General features: G+C 45.1%; 1 long non-coding RNA gene across 1 annotated transcript; it reads left to right on the plus strand.

The window, feature by feature from the left end:
* Window positions 1–1338: 1338 nt before the first annotated feature.
* On the plus strand, window positions 1339–15386 carry LOC146079751 (uncharacterized). Its single transcript, XR_014474726.1, has 3 exons — window positions 1339–1493; window positions 13878–13932; window positions 15194–15386. It is a non-coding gene; the product is annotated as an uncharacterized LOC146079751 (long non-coding RNA).
* The last annotated feature ends 5017 nt before the right edge of the window (window positions 15387–20403 follow it).

A 20403-nucleotide genomic window follows, 5' to 3' on the forward strand; every position in this document is an offset into this window, starting at 1 on the left:
TACCCAACACTCAGTGACCATCTTCATACTCATCTCCATCATTGGCCTCAAGCCTCTAGTTGTATGTTGATTGGGTCCTCACTACTTACATTTAAGCTGTAATGTGTATTGAACTGTGGTGCTCTTTATTTGTACTGTATTTTTGTTATTTATTCAATGTTATGCCAAGTTTTGTCTCCCTGTATTGTTCCTTTGTACGGCGCTGCGAAACACTTGTGGCGCCTTATAAATAAAATTATAATAATAATTATAATAGCATTGTGCGTGCAGGGCTATCAAAATAAATCCTACGCCCCAGTATATACACACACACACACACACACACACACAGTGGTCAAAGTAGAAGTTTTGAAGTGGGAGTATGGAAAAGTGAAGGCTGTAGTTATGTGTGTGCTTTGGAAAAAAGGATGTGGCCTCTCAAAAGGGGGTGTGTCCTCAGCTATTGTGTACCACACCACATACCCCTTATACACATTATGCAACATGATAGTAGACCCTGGAATGAGTAAAAAATTCACATTATACCTCACAGTGGCCCTTATTCTGATCGGTGCGGATATATCCGCGTGCGTTCGGGCCGCCGATGTTTTGTGTCTGCGCATGTGCAGAGGCGTCTCTGCGCATGTGCGAGCGGGGCGTACGGCCAAATCCCGCATGAAATGTGAACACTCCGAACAGGGGGTGGAGAGGGGCGTGAAGGGCTATTTGGGCTCATTACCATATGCATACGCCCCGCGTTTCATGGGAGTTCCCATGAAAACGCTGGGCGTTCGTATGGTAATGCGGCCGTGACGCACGTGTAGGGGGCGGACATATGACATCGCCGGATGTCTGCTGCCCGCCCAGATCCCTGCTTTTGCACGGAAAAATGTCCGTGTGGTCTGAGGTTGCGGGAGCTGGTGGAGCACACGGTCCTGCATTCGATGGTCTGCGACCATCGAATGATGGGGGAGGTTCCCTTAGATGGAGGAGGCGTATTCCGTGAAAAATACACGTGCGGTCCGTTCGGACAGCTTCTTACCGCATACGGACGGAGTTGGCGATCCGTATGGAAGGCGGGGTTTCGCACGCACGGTCCTGGCCGCATAATCGGCTCCGGCCGCACCGATCAAAATAAGGGCCAGTATGAGCCAAAATTCACATGGCACCCGCCACCAAATAAAAAAATGTGTGTGTCCGGACCTAGTCCCCCATGACAGGCCTAGGCCTGGGTAAAATGTACCCGCTCCCCCCCTCTCGGCAGCCGTGTACATGTGTGTGTTTATTTGTGGATGCTCTGTTTATGTGTTACTGATCCTGCTGACTGACACTTCTTATCTTCTCAGAGACAGTGTGAGCCCATCTTGTGAGGTTATTCTCAGAAAAAAGGAGTCATGAAAATCATTGTAGTTCTCGCTGTCCTAATGCTGGTGTCTGCTGAGGTGTGTCTGGTGTCTGCCGCAGAAATGGGACATAACAGTGACAACGAGCTTTCTTCTAGTGACCTTGCCAAGGTAAGAACCTCAGATTCACAATACTGTAATAATCATCAAGTTTACAGTTAACCCCTTCATGACAGAGCCAGTTTGTGCCTTCATGACAGAGCCCTTTTTTTCAAATCTGACATGTCTCACTTAAGTGGGGATAACTTTTTTTTGCTTTTACTTATCCCAGTGATTTTGAGATTGTTTTCTCGTGACACATTGTACTTCAAGTTAGTGGTAAATTTTCGTCGATACAGTCTGTGTTTTTTTGTGAAAAATACCAAAATATCGTGAAAAAATGGAAAATTTAGCAATTTGCAAAATGTTAAATTTTCTGCTTGTGAGACAAATAATCATACCACTCAAAATAGTTAATAACTAACATAGACCATATGTCTACTTTATGTTTCCATCATTATTTCAACTTCCTTTTAATTTTTTTGGACACTAGGAGGCTTACAATATGAATAGCAAATTCTCAAATTTTCATGAAAATTTCAAACACTGATTTTTTTAGGGACCAGTTCAGTTCTGATGTGACTTTGAGGGACTTGTATGTGAGACACCCCCATAAATGATGCCATTTCAAAAACTGCACCCCTCACAGTATTCAAAACAGCATTTTGGAAGTTTGTTAACCCTTTAGGTGTTTCACAGGAATTAAAACAAAGTGTAGGTGAAATTTCAAAATTTCTTTTTTTTTGCAGAGTTTCAATTTTAATACATTTTTCTAACGAATACAGTAGATTTTACTAGAGAAATGTGACTAAAAATTGATTCCCCCAATTCTTTTGTTTTCAAAAATATCCTATATGTGGCCCTAGTGTGCACGTTGACCAAACCACAGGCTTCATAATAGAAGGAGCACCTACTTGATTTTGGAGCCTCCTTTTTATGAGATTTTTTTTTAGGCACCATGTAGGTTTCTAGGCACCATAAGTGCTAAAAGTTAGGAACCTCCCCCACAAGTCACCCCATTTTGCAATCTACACCCCTCAGGGAATTCATCTAGGGGTATAGTGTACATTTCAAACCCCCAGGGGTTTCACCAATTTTGGTACAACTGGGATGTGAAAATGGAAAATTACATTTTTTTACACAAACATGCAGTTCTGGCTCAAAATTTTTCATTTTCACAAGGAATGAAGGAGACAAAGCACCCCAAAATCTGTGCCCCAATTTCTCCCGAGTACGGCAATGCCTCACATGTGACCAAAAAATACCAGTTGGGTGCATGGCAGGACTTAGAAGGGAAGGAGTGATTTTTGGATTTTGCAGCAAAGATTTTGGTGGAATGAATGGTGGGTGCTATGTTGCATTAGCAAGACTCCCAAAGCACCAATACAGTGGAACCCCCCCACAAGTCACCCCATTTTGCAAAGTACACCCCTCAGGGAATTCATCTAGGGGTATAGTGTACATTTCAAACCCCCAGGGGTTTCACCAATTTTGGTACAACTGGGATGTGAAAATGGAAAATTACATTTTTTTACACAAACATGCAGTTCTGGCTCAAAATTTTTCATTTTCACAAGGAATGAAGGAGACAAAGCACCCCAAAATCTGTGCCCCAATTTCTCCCGAGTACGGCAATGCCTCACATGTGACCAAAAAATACCAGTTGGGTGCATGGCAGGACTCAGAAGGGAAGGAGTGATTTTTGGATTTTGCAGCAAAGATTTTAGTGGAATGAATGGTGGGTGCTATGTTGCATTAGCAAGACTCCCAAAGCACCAATACAGTGGAACCCCCCCACAAGTCACCCCATTTTGCAAAGTACACCCCTCAGGGAATTCATCTAGGGGTATAGTGTACATTTCAAACCCCCAGGGGTTTCACCAATTTTGGTACAACTGGGATGTGAAAATGGAAAATTACATTTTTTTACACAAACATGCAGTTCTGGCTCAAAATTTTTCATTTTCACAAGGAATGAAGGAGACAAAGCACCCCAAAATCTGTGCCCCAATTTCTCCCGAGTACGGCAATGCCTCACATGTGACCAAAAAATACCAGTTGGGTGCATGGCAGGACTTAGAAGGGAAGGAGTGATTTTTGGATTTTGCAGCAAAGATTTTGGTGGAATGAATGGTGGGTGCTATGTTGCATTAGCAAGACTCCCAAAGCACCAATACAGTGGAACCCCCCCACAAGTCACCCCATTTTGCAAAGTACACCCCTCAGGGAATTCATCTAGGGGTATAGTGTACATTTCAAACCCCCAGGGGTTTCACCAATTTTGGTACAACTGGGATGTGAAAATGGAAAATTACATTTTTTTACACAAACATGCAGTTCTGGCTCAAAATTTTTCATTTTCACAAGGAATGAAGGAGACAAAGCACCCCAAAATCTGTGCCCCAATTTCTCCCGAGTACGGCAATGCCTCACATGTGACCAAAAAATACCAGTTGGGTGCATGGCAGGACTCAGAAGGGAAGGAGTGATTTTTGGATTTTGCAGCAAAGATTTTGGTGGAATGAATGGTGGGTGCTATGTTGCATTAGCAAGACTCCCAAAGCACCAATACAGTGTAACCCCCCCACAAGTCACCCCATTTTGCAAAGTACACCCCTCAGGGAATTCATCTAGGGGTATAGTGTACATTTCAAACCCCCAGGGGTTTCACCAATTTTGGTACAACTGGGATGTGAAAATGGAAAATTACATTTTTTTACACAAACATGCAGTTCTGGCTCAAAATTTTTCATTTTCACAAGGAATGAAGGAGACAAAGCACCCCAAAATCTGTGCCCCAATTTCTCCCGAGTACGGCAATGCCTCACATGTGACCAAAAAATACCAGTTGGGTGCATGGCAGGACTTAGAAGGGAAGGAGTGATTTTTGGATTTTGCAGCAAAGATTTTGGTGGAATGAATGGTGGGTGCTATGTTGCATTAGCAAGACTCCCAAAGCACCAATACAGTGGAACCCCCCCACAAGTCACCCCATTTTGCAAAGTACACCCCTCAGGGAATTCATCTAGGGGTATAGTGTACATTTCAAACCCCCAGGGGTTTCACCAATTTTGGTACAACTGGGATGTGAAAATGGAAAATTACATTTTTTTACACAAACATGCAGTTCTGGCTCAAAATTTTTCATTTTCACAAGGAATGAAGGAGACAAAGCACCCCAAAATCTGTGCCCCAATTTCTCCCGAGTACGGCAATGCCTCACATGTGACCAAAAAATACCAGTTGGGTGCATGGCAGGACTCAGAAGGGAAGGAGTGATTTTTGGATTTTGCAGCAAAGATTTTGGTGGAATGAATGGTGGGTGCTATGTTGCATTAGCAAGACTCCCAAAGCACCAATACAGTGGAACCCCCCCACAAGTCACCCCATTTTGCAAAGTACACCCCTCAGGGAATTCATCTAGGGGTATAGTGTACATTTCAAACCCCCAGGGGTTTCACCAATTTTGGTACAACTGGGATGTGAAAATGGAAAATTACATTTTTTTACACAAACATGCAGTTCTGGCTCAAAATTTTTCATTTTCACAAGGAATGAAGGAGACAAAGCACCCCAAAATCTGTGCCCCAATTTCTCCCGAGTACGGCAATGCCTCACGTGTGACCAAAAAATACCAGTTGGGTGCATGGCAGGACTCAGAAGGGAAGGAGTGATTTTTGGATTTTGCAGCACAGATTTTGGTGGAATGAATGGTGGGTGCTATGTTGCATTACCAATACAGTGGAACCCCCCCACAAGTGACCCCATTTTGCAAACTACACCCCTCAGGGAATTCATCTAGGGGTATAGTGTACATTTCAAACCCCCAGGGGTTTCATCAATTTTGGTACAACTGGGCAGTGAAAATGAAAAAAATACATTTTTTTACACAAAAATGTACTTCTGGCTCACAATTTTTCATTTTCACAAGGAATGAAGGAGACAAAGCACCCCAAAATCTGTGCCCCCATTTCTCCAGAGTACGGCAATGCCTCACATGTGACCAAAAAATACCAGTTGGGTGCATGGCAGGACTCAGAAGGGAAGGAGTGATTTTTGGATTTTGCAGCACAGATTTTGGTGGAATGAATGGTGGGTGCTATGTTGCATTACCAATACAGTGGAACCCCCCCACAAGTGACCCCATTTTGCAAACTACACCCCTCAGGGAATTCATCTAGGGGTATAGTGTACATTTCAAACCCCCAGGGGTTTCATCAATTTTGGTACAACTGGGCAGTGAAAATGAAAAAAATACATTTTTTTACACAAAAATGTACTTCTGGCTCAAAATTTTTCATTTTCACAAGGAATGAAGGAGACAAAGCACCCCAAAATCTGTGCCCCCATTTCTCCAGAGTACGGCAATGCCTCACATGTGACCAAAAAATACCAGTTGGGTGCATGGCAGGACTCAGAAGGGAAGGAGTGATTTTTGGATTTTGCAGCACAGATTTTGGTGGAATGAATGGTGGGTGCTATGTTGCATTACCAATACAGTGGAACCCCCCCACAAGTGACCCCATTTTGCAAACTACACCTCTTAGGGAATTCATCTAGGGGTATAGTGTACATTTCAAACCCCCAGGGGTTTCATCAATTTTGGTACAACTGGGCAGTGAAAATGAAAAAAAATAAATTTTTTTACACAAAAATGTACTTCTGGCTCAAAATTTTTCATTTTCACAAGGAATGAAGGAGACAAAGCACCACAAAATCTGTGCCCCCATTTCTCCAGAGTACGGCAATGCCTCACATGTGACCAAAAAATACCAGTTGGGTGCATGGCAGGACTCAGAAGGGAAGGAGTGATTTTTGGTTTTTGCAGCTCAGATTCTGGTGGAATGAATGGTGGGTGCTATGTGGCATTAGCAAGACCCCCGAAGCACGGTGAAATGATGAACCTAATAATCCATAGATGTGTGGTATATTTTGAAACACTCCTTTATACATAGGCCGGGTTTGTCGGGGCAAGTTTCACAGTGGAAAATAGTTTCCTTTCTTATTCCCTTTTTATAGCAAACTTTGCACCTTTTTTGTGTCCTGCCCTTTCTTGCAGTGGAGGGGATTTCGTTGGGAAAATGCTGCCCTGGTACAATACGGGGGCCAGTACTAGAAGTACTGGGGCCCTCTGCCTGCTGATTCCCAAATGTTAGGCTTTTTATGACTTCCTCTTGAAAGTGCATAAATGTCCCCCTCTGGCCGGTAGAACGGAATAGCACGTAAGCGTTATACAGTGCCATCTGGATGATATACACGGCCAGCTTCTTGTACCAGATATTTGTTTTCCGCAGGGCACTGTACGGCTTCAGTACCTGATCTGAAAGATCCACTCCACCCATGTACTTATTGTAATCTAGGATACAATTTGGTTTTGAGGTGTGGGTACTGGTACCTCGTACAGGGATGGAGGTGGTACTGTCTCCATGAATTGTTGTCAGTATAAGGACATCCCTCTTGTCCTTATATTTGACCAACAACATATTTTCGGTGCATATTCCCCTGCTTTCACCCCTTCTCATTACTTGGGCAATGTGCGTTTTGGGGAGGCCTCTTTGGTTCTTGCGCACAGTACCGCAAGCTGCTGTACCTCTTGAACCAAGGGCCTTAAACAGGGGGATGCTGGTGTAAAAGTTATCCACATAGAGGTGATAACCCTTATCCAGGAAGGGGTGCATTAAATCCCAGACAATTTTTCCACTAACACCTACGAGGGAGGGGGGGCATTCTGGTGGTTCAATTCTTGAATCCTTCCCTTCATATACCCTAAACTTGTGGGTGTACCCTGTGGTGCTTTCACACAGCTTATACATTTTTATCCCATACCTTGCCCTCTTACTGGGAAGGTACTGGCGGAATTTAACCCTTCCTTTAAAATGTATAAGGGACTCGTCGATACTAATACATTTATCAGGGATGTATAGCTCTGCAAATTTGGCACTGAAATGATCAATGACCGGCCTGACTTTGAATAGCCTGTCAAAGGTGGGATCATCTCTGGGTGGGCACTGTGCATTATCGGTGTAATGTATAAATTTATGGATTGCCTCAAAACGAGCCCGGGGCATGGCCATACGGTGAAATGGGGTGCTGTACAGAACATCTGTACTCCAATATTGCCTAATTTGTGGCTTTTTTACTATGCCCATATGTAACACCAGACCCCAAAACGTCATCATCTCTACTGCATCTACAGGGGTCCACCTAGCAAATGATGACGTGGGGTTTTGAGCAATAAACTGCTGGGCATATAAATTAGTTTGGTCCACCATTAAATTTATAAAATCATCAGAGAAAAATAATTTAAAAATGTCAATTTCTCTGAGACCTGTTGAATCAAATTGGATTCCTGGGATGGCCAAAAACTCAGGAACCTGGGGCTCAAAATTGTCTGGTGGTGGGGTCCATACGAGATCAATTATTGGGGGGGGGGTCTCAGCTGCTCTACGGGGGCGTCTTTGAGGGGGTCCCTCATCATCAGAGGAGGAAGAGGAGCTTAAGACAAATCCTTCGAATTCCCCGCTTGCCTCACTGGCTGTGTCAGAGTCAGAGGCAAGCATGGCATATGCCTCCTCCACCGAATACATTCTCCTGGATGACTGGGACGACATTTGGGATGACATTTGGGATGCCATTTATATTTTTGTGTTACTGGTAGTGAAATGTTTCAACACGTGTATAGTGTAGGGGGGGGTACAAACTTTATTTCAACCCGGGGGGTATGTAGTGTGTATGTATGTAGTGCAGAAAAAAAAAAAATAAAAAAAAAAAAAAATTGAAGGGTTCAAAAAAAAAAAATGGAAGGGGTTAAAAAAAAAAAATGGAAGGGGTTAAAAAAAAATGGAAGGGGTTAAAAAAAAAAAAAATGGAAGGGGTTAAAAAAAAAAAAGGTCCTGCGCCAAAAATTGAGCACAGATGTTGGTCAGTAACGTCCGTCACTGAACAGCGCTCAAAGGCAACAGGAATTTGATTAAAAAAAAAAAAAAATAGATCAACCCTGTGCCGAAAAAGCTGATCAGTGATGTACGTCACTGATCAGCGCACAGTGGCCACAGGACACACACAAAATCACAGTGTGTATAAAAAAAAAAATGTAAAAAAGACCCCACAGCACTCACAAAAAATAAAAAAAGGTGATCAGTGATGCGACACTGATTACCAGTGAGGGGCAGCAGGTGCACAACCTTTGGTGGTACTGACAGGTATATATAAAAAAAAAAACCTCTGCACCCCTAAAAAGTTGCTGATCACCTCAGATATAGTGATCAGCACAAAAGGCGGGGGCAGCAGACACAAAATTTAGCACTCTCTATCACTCTCTGTCACTATCTCTCTCTATCTCTCTATCTCTCACTATCTATCACTCTATGACACTGCAGCAGCAGCACTGACAGGTATATCTATATATAAAAAAAAACCTGCGCCCCCAAAAAGTTGCTGATCAGTTAATTTATACTGATCAGCACAAAAGGGGGGGCAGCAGTCAGTTATAAAAAAAATATATAGCACAATCTGTCACTATCTCTCTATCTCTCTCTCTCTCTATCTCTCTCTATCTCTCTCTATCTATCTATAGCTCTATCACACTGCAGCAGCACAAAATATAGCACTAGGCCTCTCTATCTCTCTCTATCTCTCTCTATCTCTTTCAGTTATATAAAAAATATATAGCACAATCTGTCACTATCTCTCTCTCTCTCTCTCTCTCTCTATCTCTCTCTATCTCTCTCTATCTCTCTCTATCTCTCTATCTATAGCTCTATCACACTGCAGCAGCACAAAATATAGCACTAGGCCTCTCTATCTCTCTCTATCTCTCTCTATCTCTCTCTCTCTAACTCTCTCTCTATCTAATAAATCGCAGCAGCACAAGATGTCACAGGATGTCACAAGATGTCACAAGCATAAGCAATATCAATGATCAGGTAAGTATTTTGGATGGGTTCTGGTCAGTATAGGCGGCAGCTGGGCACGGTGACCGCACTGCACGCTATTCCAGACCGGAATGGCGTCTGCAGTGCAGTCACCGTTAGTTTAACCCCCCCTCCATGGCTGTGATTGGTCCGTCGGTCCGACGAACCAATCACGGCCTTTGGGGGCGGGAGGGGTGAGGTGGGGTGACACCAGTGTCACCCTTACACCCCGCGGTGATTGGTGCTGTACTTTACAGCACCAATCACCTCCGATCCCGTGTCACCGGCGAACGTTATTCGCCGGTGACACAGAAAACGCTGTGAATGGCTGTTCACAATGAACAGCCAATCACAGCGATCGCCGACGGGGGGGCGGCATCGCCGCCCCCCCTGGGCATGCACGGACATGTCTGCTGTCAGGGACAGCAGACATCGTCCCTCTGTCACTGCATCTCTAGACGCAGTGACAGTTTTAAGCCATGACGTATATATACGTCAACGGTCGGGAAGTACTTCCCGGCCATGACGTATATATACGTCAAATGTCGTGAAGGGGTTAAACATGATTTCACTCCAAACTGGTGCCGCTGCTATTGTTGCTGCATAAGGCGATACATCTACCCAGTGGGCTGCCACAGTAATATAGTCCTTAGTTTGCCCTTTACCACTTGTCCATATGTCCTTGGTAAAGTGGACAGTGGGTACAACCGCATTTTTTTTATATTCCAACATTTTTATTGAGTGAAGATTCAGTAATTAAAAAAAATTGACAAAAACAGAAAAGTCACAATTAGATTGAAGTAATGTACAAACAATTTGAACTGAGTGCAGGTAAAGCGCACACATCCCAGGAACAGATTCATTTCACTACATTTCAAAATGATTATATCAATTATTTTTTCCTGTTTTCAGCAACACTGCAATCCTGTGGGCCTATTTTAATGGGAGGCCTGGAGCTGCAGCTCCATCTAGCCCATTGTTAATCCGGCCCTGCCTTTAGTTGGAGCAAACACACAGTACTGCATCACCCAATTAACACAGGTTGAACCCCTTTATTTGGAAAATACACTGTGCAGCGCACTGCTACAGAACACGAGAGAATAACTTAATTTTTTGGGAATGAGCACACAGCACAGCTTCCAATAAACATGGCTGGAACCCCTTTATATGGAGCGAACCCACATAGGGCAACACCCAATTTACAGGGGAGGAACTCCTTAATTTGTTTGGCGTGAGCACACTGGGTAATGCCCAATTAACGCGGATGAACCCTTTTATTTGGAGCAAACACACAGGGCAGCAGCACCCAAATAACAATGGTGGAACCCTTTTTATTTAGAGCAAATATAGGGCAGGGCACCCCGACAGCACACGGGAGAACACCTTAATTTTTCTGGAGCAAGCACACAGGGCAGTAGCGCCCAATTAACATGGGTGGAACCCCTTTACTTGGAGTGAACAAACAGGGCAGTGCACGCCTACAGCACATAGGTGGAACCCCTTTATTTGTATGGACCGAGCACACAGGGCAGCGCACCCCTACAGCACATGGGAGAACTCGTTAATTTGTATGGAGAGAGCACACAGGGAAGCGCACCCCTACAGCACATGGCAGAACACCTTAGATTGTATGGAGCAGAGCACACAGGGCAGCGCTCCCCTACAGCACATGGGAGAACTCGTTAATTTGTATGGAGAGAGCACACAGGGAAGCGCACCCCTACAGCACATGGCAGAACACCTTAGATTGTATGGAGCAGAGCACACAGGGAAGCGCACCCCTACAGCACATGGCAGAACACCTTAGATTGTATGGAGCAGAGCACACAGGGCAGCGCTCCCCTACAGCACATGGGAGAACTCGTTAATTTGTATGGAGAGAGCACACAGGGAAGCGCACCCCTACAGCACATGGCAGAACACCTTAGATTGTATGGAGCAGAGCACACAGGGAAGCGCACCCCTACAGCACATGGCAGAACACCTTAGATTGTATGGAGCAGAGCACACAGGGCAGCGCTCCCCTACAGCACATGGGAGAACTCGTTAATTTGTATGGAGAGAGCACACAGGGAAGCGCACCCCTACAGCACATGGCAGAACACCTTAGATTGTATGGAGCAGAGCACACAGGGCAGCGCTCCCCTACAGCACATGGGAGAACCCCTTAGATTGTATGGAGCAGAGCACACAGGACATCGCATTCCTACAGCACACGGGAGAACCCCTTAATTTGTATGGAGCAGAGCACACAGGGAAGCGCACCCCTACAGCACATGGCAGAACAACTTAGATTGTATGGAGCAGAGCACACAGGGCAGCGCTCCCCTACAGCACATGGGAGAACCCCTTAGATTGTGTGGAGCAGAGCACACAGGACATCGCATTCCTACAGCACATGGGAGAACCCCTTAGATTGTATGGAGCAGAGCACACAGGACAGCGCATTCCTACAGCACACGGGAGAACCCCTTAATTTGTATGGAGCAGAGCACACAGGGAAGCGCACCCCTACAGCACATGGGTGAACCCCTTAATTTGTATGGAGCAGAGCACACAGGGAAGCGCACCCCTACAGCACATGGGAGAATCCCTTAGATTGTATGGAGCAGAGCACACAGGGAAGCGCACCCCTACAGCACATGGGTGAACCCCTTAATTTGTATGGAGCAGAGCACACAGGGAAGCGCACCCCTACAGCACCTTGGAGAATCCCTTAGATTGTATGGAGCAGAGCACACAGGGAAGCGCACCCCTACAGCACATGGGTGAACCCCTTAATTTGTATGGAGCAGAGCATACAGGGAAGCGCACCCCTACAGCACATGGGAGAACCCCTTAATTTGTATGGAGCAAGCACACAGGGCAGCGCTCCCCTACAGCACATGGGAGAACCCCTTAATTTGTATGGAGCGCCCCCCCTAATCCCAAATCCGCACAATGCTCTTCTGCATGAGCCTCATTTAACCTTTCGCAGCTCCAGATCCTGCTTCCAGCTAGTACAGGCAGTGGCCGTGCTGGGGCATGGAAGCTCTGGGGCCCTTTAGTTCTCTGGGGCCCGTCACACTTGTCCCCCTTGACCCCCCCTGTCGCCTGCCCTGCCTACAGCACATGGGAGAACCCCTTAGATTGTATGGAGCAGAGCACACAGGGCAGCGCACCCCTACAGCACATGGGAGAACCCCTTAGATTGTATGGAGCAGAGCACACAGGGCAGCGCTCCCCTACAGCACATGGGAGAACCCCTTAGATTGTATGGAGCAGAGCACACAGGACATCGCATTCCTACAGCACACGGGAGAACCCCTTAGATTGTATGGAGCAAAGCACACAGGGCAGCGCTCCCCTACAGCACATGGGAGAACCCCTTAGATTGTATGGAGCAGAGCACACAGGGCAGCGCACCCCTACAGCACATGGGAGAACCCCTTAGATTGTATGGAGCAGAGCACACAGGGCAGCGCTCCCCTACAGCACATGGGAGAACCCCTTAGATTGTATGGAGCAGAGCACACAGGGCAGCGCACCCCTACAGCACATGGGAGAACCCCTTAGATTGTATGGAGCAGAGCACACAGGGCAGCGCTCCCCTACAGCACATGGGAGAACCCCTTAGATTGTATGGAGCAGAGCACACAGGGCAGTGCACCCCTACAGCACATGGGAGAACCCCTTAGATTGTATGGAGCAGAGCACACAGGGCAGTGCACCCCTACAGCACACGGGAGAACCCCTTAGATTGTATGGAGCAGAGCACACAGGGCAGTGCACCCCTACAGCACACCTGTTCTGCTTTCACTTTTTACCATTTGTAACTGAACAGAGAACAAATTCTGCTGGCGATACGCGTGACATTGTCAGCTGAATGGGGAAAGGTGCAAGTTTTCATTTAATTTGAAAAATGTCACTTAGCTGTACTCATTGGCATATTAGGACTTGTCAGTTATTGTAAATTAAAATCTCAAGGAAATGATCTTTAATTGTATACATTGTTACTCTATAACATATATATTGATTTATATATACACATCAGAGCTCTCAGTAGGAAACACTAAGAAGCCCATTTAGCTAGAGCAAACCGAGAGACTATTTATCAATCAGTATATTAACTATTTATGTTGCTACTGCTACCAGTGACACTATATTGGTGCCTTACAGTGGCGGATCCCCTCCCCTCCAGTAAAATCTGCATCCTATGCTCATGTCCATGACTGCACTGGCTTCTCTGTGACTTCCTGTTAGTTGTCCTACCTTTCATGCACCTGCAGGACAGGATGTACCATTGGGAAGCAACTCCCTGCCTTTTGGGTAGCCCTAGCTGGCTTCTATGGTCTGAAGCCAATGCACATGTGTAGTAGCGTAGTAGCCACCACTGCTTCCATATGTGTTTAATTTTCAGTTACGTCACTACTGTATCTCCAAAAAATAATAATTATTGCCAAATTCATCTGTTCAGTAGAAGATATTTCAACCAAGCCAAATACATGGCTACTGTATACTGTATCTGTCTGATGTAATGATCATATGTGTCTCTTCTGTACAGAGAGAAATGCTTCCCTACTGTTTTTTACATGGGACATGTGGAAAACGGAGCATTGGTAAGTCTTGGCAGTGGTGGGATTTATTGTCTCATTTTTTAACAAGAATAATAATAATGTACATGTACACCACCGAAAATCCGGCACCCCCGGTTCCGACACTATGCTGGATAGTCCAGTTTAACAGATTATTGGTGGCATCTGCTTTGCTGCACAACTCCCCCCCCCCCTCCACTCCCCACACACACACACACACACACACACAGAGACACACACACACCTTCAGTGTCCCCATTGCAGCGTTGCTCTTTCACCCACTGACCTTTGCCCACCGCTGATCTCTACCTGTTTAACTAGGTTTCATTTACTATCTCTCCTGTACCAGGCAGCAATGAATGTGTTTGCCAATGGCACAAGATGGGATTATTTACGGTTACAAAATAACTATAAATTCAGTGTTTTTTTTTACAAATAAAATAATTTAAAATTAAAAAGCCGTACCTGTAATTAATAAATGAAATTCTTATACAGTATGTTAAATATTTAATTTGGATTTTGTACCTAATTAAACCATTAAACAATCATATGAATGCAGCGCAATCACTTCATGGCTTAATGATGTCACTGACACTGAGCCGTGGTGCATCACACGCAGAGGGTATGGATAGGTAGAGATCAGTTGGCTTCTCTCCGCAGCGCTGTGTGAGGGATCTGTCATGGATACCTCCCAGCATGCCCTGCAGCTGGTGCCATCACTCGGCACATGTGTAGAGGGAATCCCAGGTCTCAGTACCAGATTTCCAGGGACGGTGACACATCCCACCCTCCTTGTGATACTGAAATGCAGATTGTGATAAATATGTCCCCAAGGCTTAGTACATTGGTCCATAAGTACCAACCAATCAGCCAATCAGTACCGAGCTGTGGTTTTTCAAACCCAGTCTGTGACATGACAGTTAGGAGCTGACTGGTTGGTACTTTGTATAAGATCGACTAAGCCTTGGAGAGAGATAAAGTGGAATGAGGTACAATACCAGCCAATCAGCTTGTAACTGCCATACTACAGGCTGTGTTTGAAATCGAACAGGGGCTGATTGTTTTGGTATTTTATCTTACTCTCGAAGGCTTAGTAAATCTCCACCTTTACTTCTCTCCACTTTATCTCTCCCTGAGCTTTGATACATCTTACCAAAATGTGGTACATGGTTCTGATGCTCTCTGTTTGTGGCTTTTTCACATTTGGTTGATCAAAAGACTGAAGTGTTGATATCTGCTCATAGTGCTTGTGTCTAACTACAAATCTATTCTCTTTTCTTCATAGAATCTTCTGAAGAGGATGGGGCGGAATAGATGAGTAAAGACGATGCAAAGAGAACCCCCGACTGTTACCTTGGACAAACCTTACTCACTACAACAGAAGATGAAGTATAATATATTATATCCAGTATACAACTAATAGTTTGAATTAATTTCTTTAAATTGATTGTATTAGCCAGCATGACCTATCTGGTTCAATTATAACTGAATAAAAAGCTTTAAGCAAAGCTGTCTGTGTATCAATGACATTATTTCATTTAGATAAGTTATGGTTAATTTTGGTTTAAGTTATTGGATGATTTTAAGAGGTAAATTAGGAATAAGGAAGCAAGACAAGTGAAAGCAGCGCTAACAAATACCATGAAGTATATGCATCAATGAAAATATAACAATTTTAATAACACATTAAGAATACACATGTATAATAAATAAAAATACTATAAAAGAATAATGGACCTATTGGAGTATTATAATAACCACTGGTGAGTTGATGTAACCTGCACTGATCGGGGGCTTACGTCCAAGATGGTTCAGATGAAGTCCTCAAGAATAATTGTGGAAACTGACGCGTTTCGCTGTGTTTAATCACAGCTTTATCAAGGCATGCTCATCCTTGCTGTCGTTTAACCATACATGCATCTTAGTCATAAATATTGCCCAGGTTTGCATGGTAAGCCCAGTGCTTGATTAAGGGTTCCAGCCACCCTCGGCAACCACCTTTTATTAATTATACTTTTTCTTACCAATGTGATCATTGCCAGGGGTTATGTTCTTGTTGCCAGGGGTTACATGCTCATTGTCAGGGGTTACATTTGCTCATTACAGGGTTTACTTGCTCACTGCCTGGGTTACATATGCTCATTTCTTGAGGTTACATAGAATTTGACGGCAGATAAGAACCATTTGGCCCATCTAGTCTGCCCCTTTTTTACCCTTCAGGTAAACTCAACCCTTTTTAATCCTTATTTCTTTGTAAGGATATTCATATGCCTATCCCATGTTTAAATTGTTCTACTGTCTTAGCCTCTACCACCTCTGATGGGAGGCTATTCCAATTATCCACTACCCTTTCTGTGAAGTAATTCTTTCTAACATTTTCCCTGAACCTACCTCCCTCCAGTTTCAGTGCATGTCCTCGTGTTTTATTACTTCTTTTCCTTTGAAGAAAATCTCCCTCCTGTACTATGTTAAAACCCTTGATATATTTGAAGATTTCTATCATGTCCCCCCCTTTCCCTTCTCTGCTCCAAACTATACATGTTAAGATCTTTTAGTCTATCCAGGTAAGTTTTTTGATGTAGGCCATGCACCATTTTAGTTGCCCTTCTTTGTACACTCTCCAATGTATTTATATCCTTCTGAAGATATGGTCTCCAGAACTGGACACAGTATTCCAGATGAGGTCGTACCAATGACCTATAAAGTGGCATTATTACGTCTTTTTTTCTGCTACTGATTCCTCTCCCTATGCAGGTTCAATACTTATTGCCAGGTGGTTTCTTACTCATGGTCAGGGGCTTACATGCTCCTTTGTCAGGAGGGTTACTGCTCAGCTCTGTCGGAATCCACACTTTTGGGTAGCACTGGAAGTGCTGCCTTTTCCTGACAGATGCTTGTAGGACCTATTGCATCTGTCTCCTTGAAGAAGGAGGTCAATTTTGGGAGGCTGTTTCTGAAGATTCCATGGCATCTGCATAGAACCTGCAGACTCCCGCCTCCCCCGCCATGGCTTCCAGTAGTAGGTAGAGCCACAGTGTCTATTGTGCCAATGCTGCCCCCCAGGAACAATCGCTCCAGTCTGCAGCCTGATCAGCCTATTGGTTGATCAGGCCCTGGGTAAGGCATGCTACGGTGTACCAAGGTGCAGCATGCAATACACAGCTTCCCCACTTGGTGTCTCTTACTCCACTAATGAAAACTAATGTGCTGAATACAACAGCATCTGGTGATATGGTATTACAGAATATTGGTCCTCATTCTAGTTGCTTCGCTCCACTAGGCATTCGTTCAGGGGAGCGATGTTTAGCGACTGCAAACTTTTATGCGCATGTGCAGCCTTTTTGTGCAAGCGTCGCCTACAGGGAGCCCGCAGATCTAACCCACCAGAAAGTCTTAGATCCGCGAGCTCTAGAGAAATCATTCAATGGTCGACTTCCCGCCCAGGCTCGGAGCACTCGTTTCCGGTGCTCGCGATCTCCAGCTGTCGGATCTCACGAGATCTGAACCCTATAAAGGGGCGGGCGGGTGCCATCTTCACTCCAGTCTTAGAGAGTGAAGTGATAGGACATCCTGGCCGCCTGCCCGTCCGCGTGCTTACTCGCCTGCCCGCTGCCTGTGTGCCTGTGCCTCATAGATAGCTTAGCTGTAGCAGTTTTAACTACTACAGTTACTTCCTTCTGTAGTCCGGTCCGGTGGCACTGACAGCTTGTGCCTGTGCCTCATAGATTAGATACATGTAGGAGTTTTGACTACTACAGTTCTGTAGTCCAGTCCAGTGTTACTTACAGTCCATTTGGGAAGTACTGCACTGCTGCTGGATAAGTGCATACTGCCGTTAAGTATACTGATATATTGCGGATTGATTCCAGTCCAGTGGCACCGACCGTAAAGTCCATTTGGGTAGTACTGCACTGCTGCTGCATAAGTGCATACTGTCGTTAAGTACACTGATATTGATATATATTGCTGATTAAGTCCAGTGGCACTGACGTTAAAGTCCAGTGGTACAGCCGACAGCTGTATATCTCATGACAGTACAGTGTACACTGTATAAAAAAAATAAAGATTTATTTTTCTGATTTTTTTCTGTCTCTGCCATGTGTGTGTAAGGGTACACTACTCTCCTGTGCAGCCCACATAATATTTTACAAAAAAAAGGGGTTAAATAAACCCTTTAATTTTTTTCTGTCTCTGCCATGTATGTATGTGGTTTAGGGGTACAATACACTCCTGTACCACCAGCATAATATTTTTCAAATAAAGGGGTTATTTTTATTATTAATCCTTTAATTTATTTTCTATCACTGCAGTGTGTGTGTGTGTGTGTGTAAGGGTACACTACTCTCCTGTGCAGGCTGCATAATATTTTTCAAATTAAGGGGTTATTAATAATCCCTTTAATTTTTTTCTGTCTCTGGTGTGTGTGTGTCGTTTAGGGGTACACTACACTCCTGTGCCACCAGCATAATATATTTCAAATAAAAAGCTTGATTCAGGTGATTCCCCTGATCAGGCCGTTGCAGCAGCAGCTGGAGAAAGTGAAGGAGGAGCTAAAGCATTGCAATTCCGCAAAGCATGTAGCTCTTGTGGATGAAGCCCTACATATGCTTTGCCAGTATACGAGGGTGGTCAGTCTGTTAAAGTCAGAGGAATACATTCTGGCCTCCGTGCTCGATCCTCGGTTTAAAAGCGTATGTTGTGTCTTTGTTTGCACATGGTGCAAAGACCTGCTGGTCAGGAGATTGTCATCTGAAGCGGACTGTGACACGGCAGCAGCTCCTCCCTCATTTTCTCCCACACCTGTGGCTGCGAGGAAACAGCCATCCTGTGTGCCACTGCAGTGCCACTCCTAGATGAGCCACTTGTTTGTGCTGCACACTTGTGTGGCTTAGCATAGTTATCCAGCTACTGTACCTCAGTGCAAATATTGTCCTAAAAACAGTATTGTGAAATGAGTGGAAATGAATGATATTGAGGTTAATAATAGCGTAGAAGCAAAAACAAAACAAAAAACTTCTGCAATTTTAGTGATTTTTTATGTTTTTTGGCAAAAAAATATAGATCCAAAACACGAAACATGAAACACGAAAATAGTGGTATTTTGGAACAGATCCAGATCCAAAACACTGCCCGAGATACAGACCCAAAACACGAAAAGTGCCCAGTGCACATCCCTAGTTTCAAGTTTCAAACTCTGCTTGTATGAAGAGCTCATTGTGTGCATTTCTATGCAAACAAACTAGAGATGAGCGGGTCCGGATCCCCGAGATCCGACAGATCCGAATATCGGGGATCCGGGCCAGATCCGAGCCGGCTCGGGTGTTCCCGCCTGAATTCCGGACCAATAACGAGGCCGAACGTCATCATCGCGCTGTCGGATTCTCGCGGGAGCGGGATCTTATAAAAGACGCACGCGCGCCCGCCATCTTCACTCCAATCTTGGAGAGGGAAGAGGGTGGTTGGGAAGCTCCGTGTGCTCCGTGCTGTGCTCTGTGCCATGTGCTCTGTGACCTGACCTGTGCCCTCACTGCCCTGTGCTGTGCTCCGTGCCATGTGCTCCATGCTGTGCTCCGTGACCTGCCCTCACTGCCCTGTGCTGTGCTCCGTGCCATGTGCTCCGTGCTGTGCTGTGCTCCGTGACCTGCCCTCACTGCCCTGTGTTGTAGACTTGTAGCCTGAGCCCTGTAGTGTGATTTAACTAACTAGGTGCTGCAGTGCTCACACGCAGGGGCTGCAGTGTCCACTGTCCAGGGGCTGTCCTGTGGCCCGTGCCCTGATGTGATTTATTTAGCCCTAAGCCCTGTGTTGTGATTTATTTTATTTAGCCCTGAACCCTGTGTTTTTTTTGTGATTTAACTAACTAACTCAGTGCTGCAGTGCTCACACACAGGGGCTGCAGTGCTGCTGAGTAGTACACTGTGTACAGGGGCAGCATTAATACAAGGGGCTGTGTCCAGTGTGACGGCCTATATCTTATCCATTGTCCAGTGTCACAAGTCACTCACGACATTTATCCTGTGTCCTGTCCTGTGTGACGACTGACGACATATCCTGTGTCCAGTGTGACGACATATATCCTGTGTCGTGCTGCGGTGCTCACACGCAGGGGCTGCAGTGTCCACTGTCCAGGGGCTGTCCTGTGGCCCGTGCCCTGATGTGATTTATTTAGCCCTAAGCCCAGTGTTGTGATTTATTTTATTTAGCCCTGAACCCTGTGTTTTTTTTGTGATTTAACTAACTAACTCAGTGCTGCAGTGCTCACACACAGGGGCTGCAGTGCTGCTGAGTAGTACACTGTGTACAGGGGCAGCATTAATACAAGGGGCTGTGTCCAGTGTGACGGCCTATATCTTATCCATTGTCCAGTGTCACAAGTCACTCACGACATATATCCTGTGTCCTGTCCTGTGTGACGACTGACGACATATCCTGTGTCCAGTGTGACGACATATATCCTGTGTCCAGTGTGACGACATGTGATATAACCGAATCACG

Source organism: Crinia signifera, chromosome 5 (genome assembly GCF_055691185.1).
Source record: "Crinia signifera chromosome 5, ASM5569118v1, whole genome shotgun sequence".
Taxonomy (NCBI): Eukaryota; Metazoa; Chordata; class Amphibia; order Anura; family Myobatrachidae; genus Crinia; species Crinia signifera.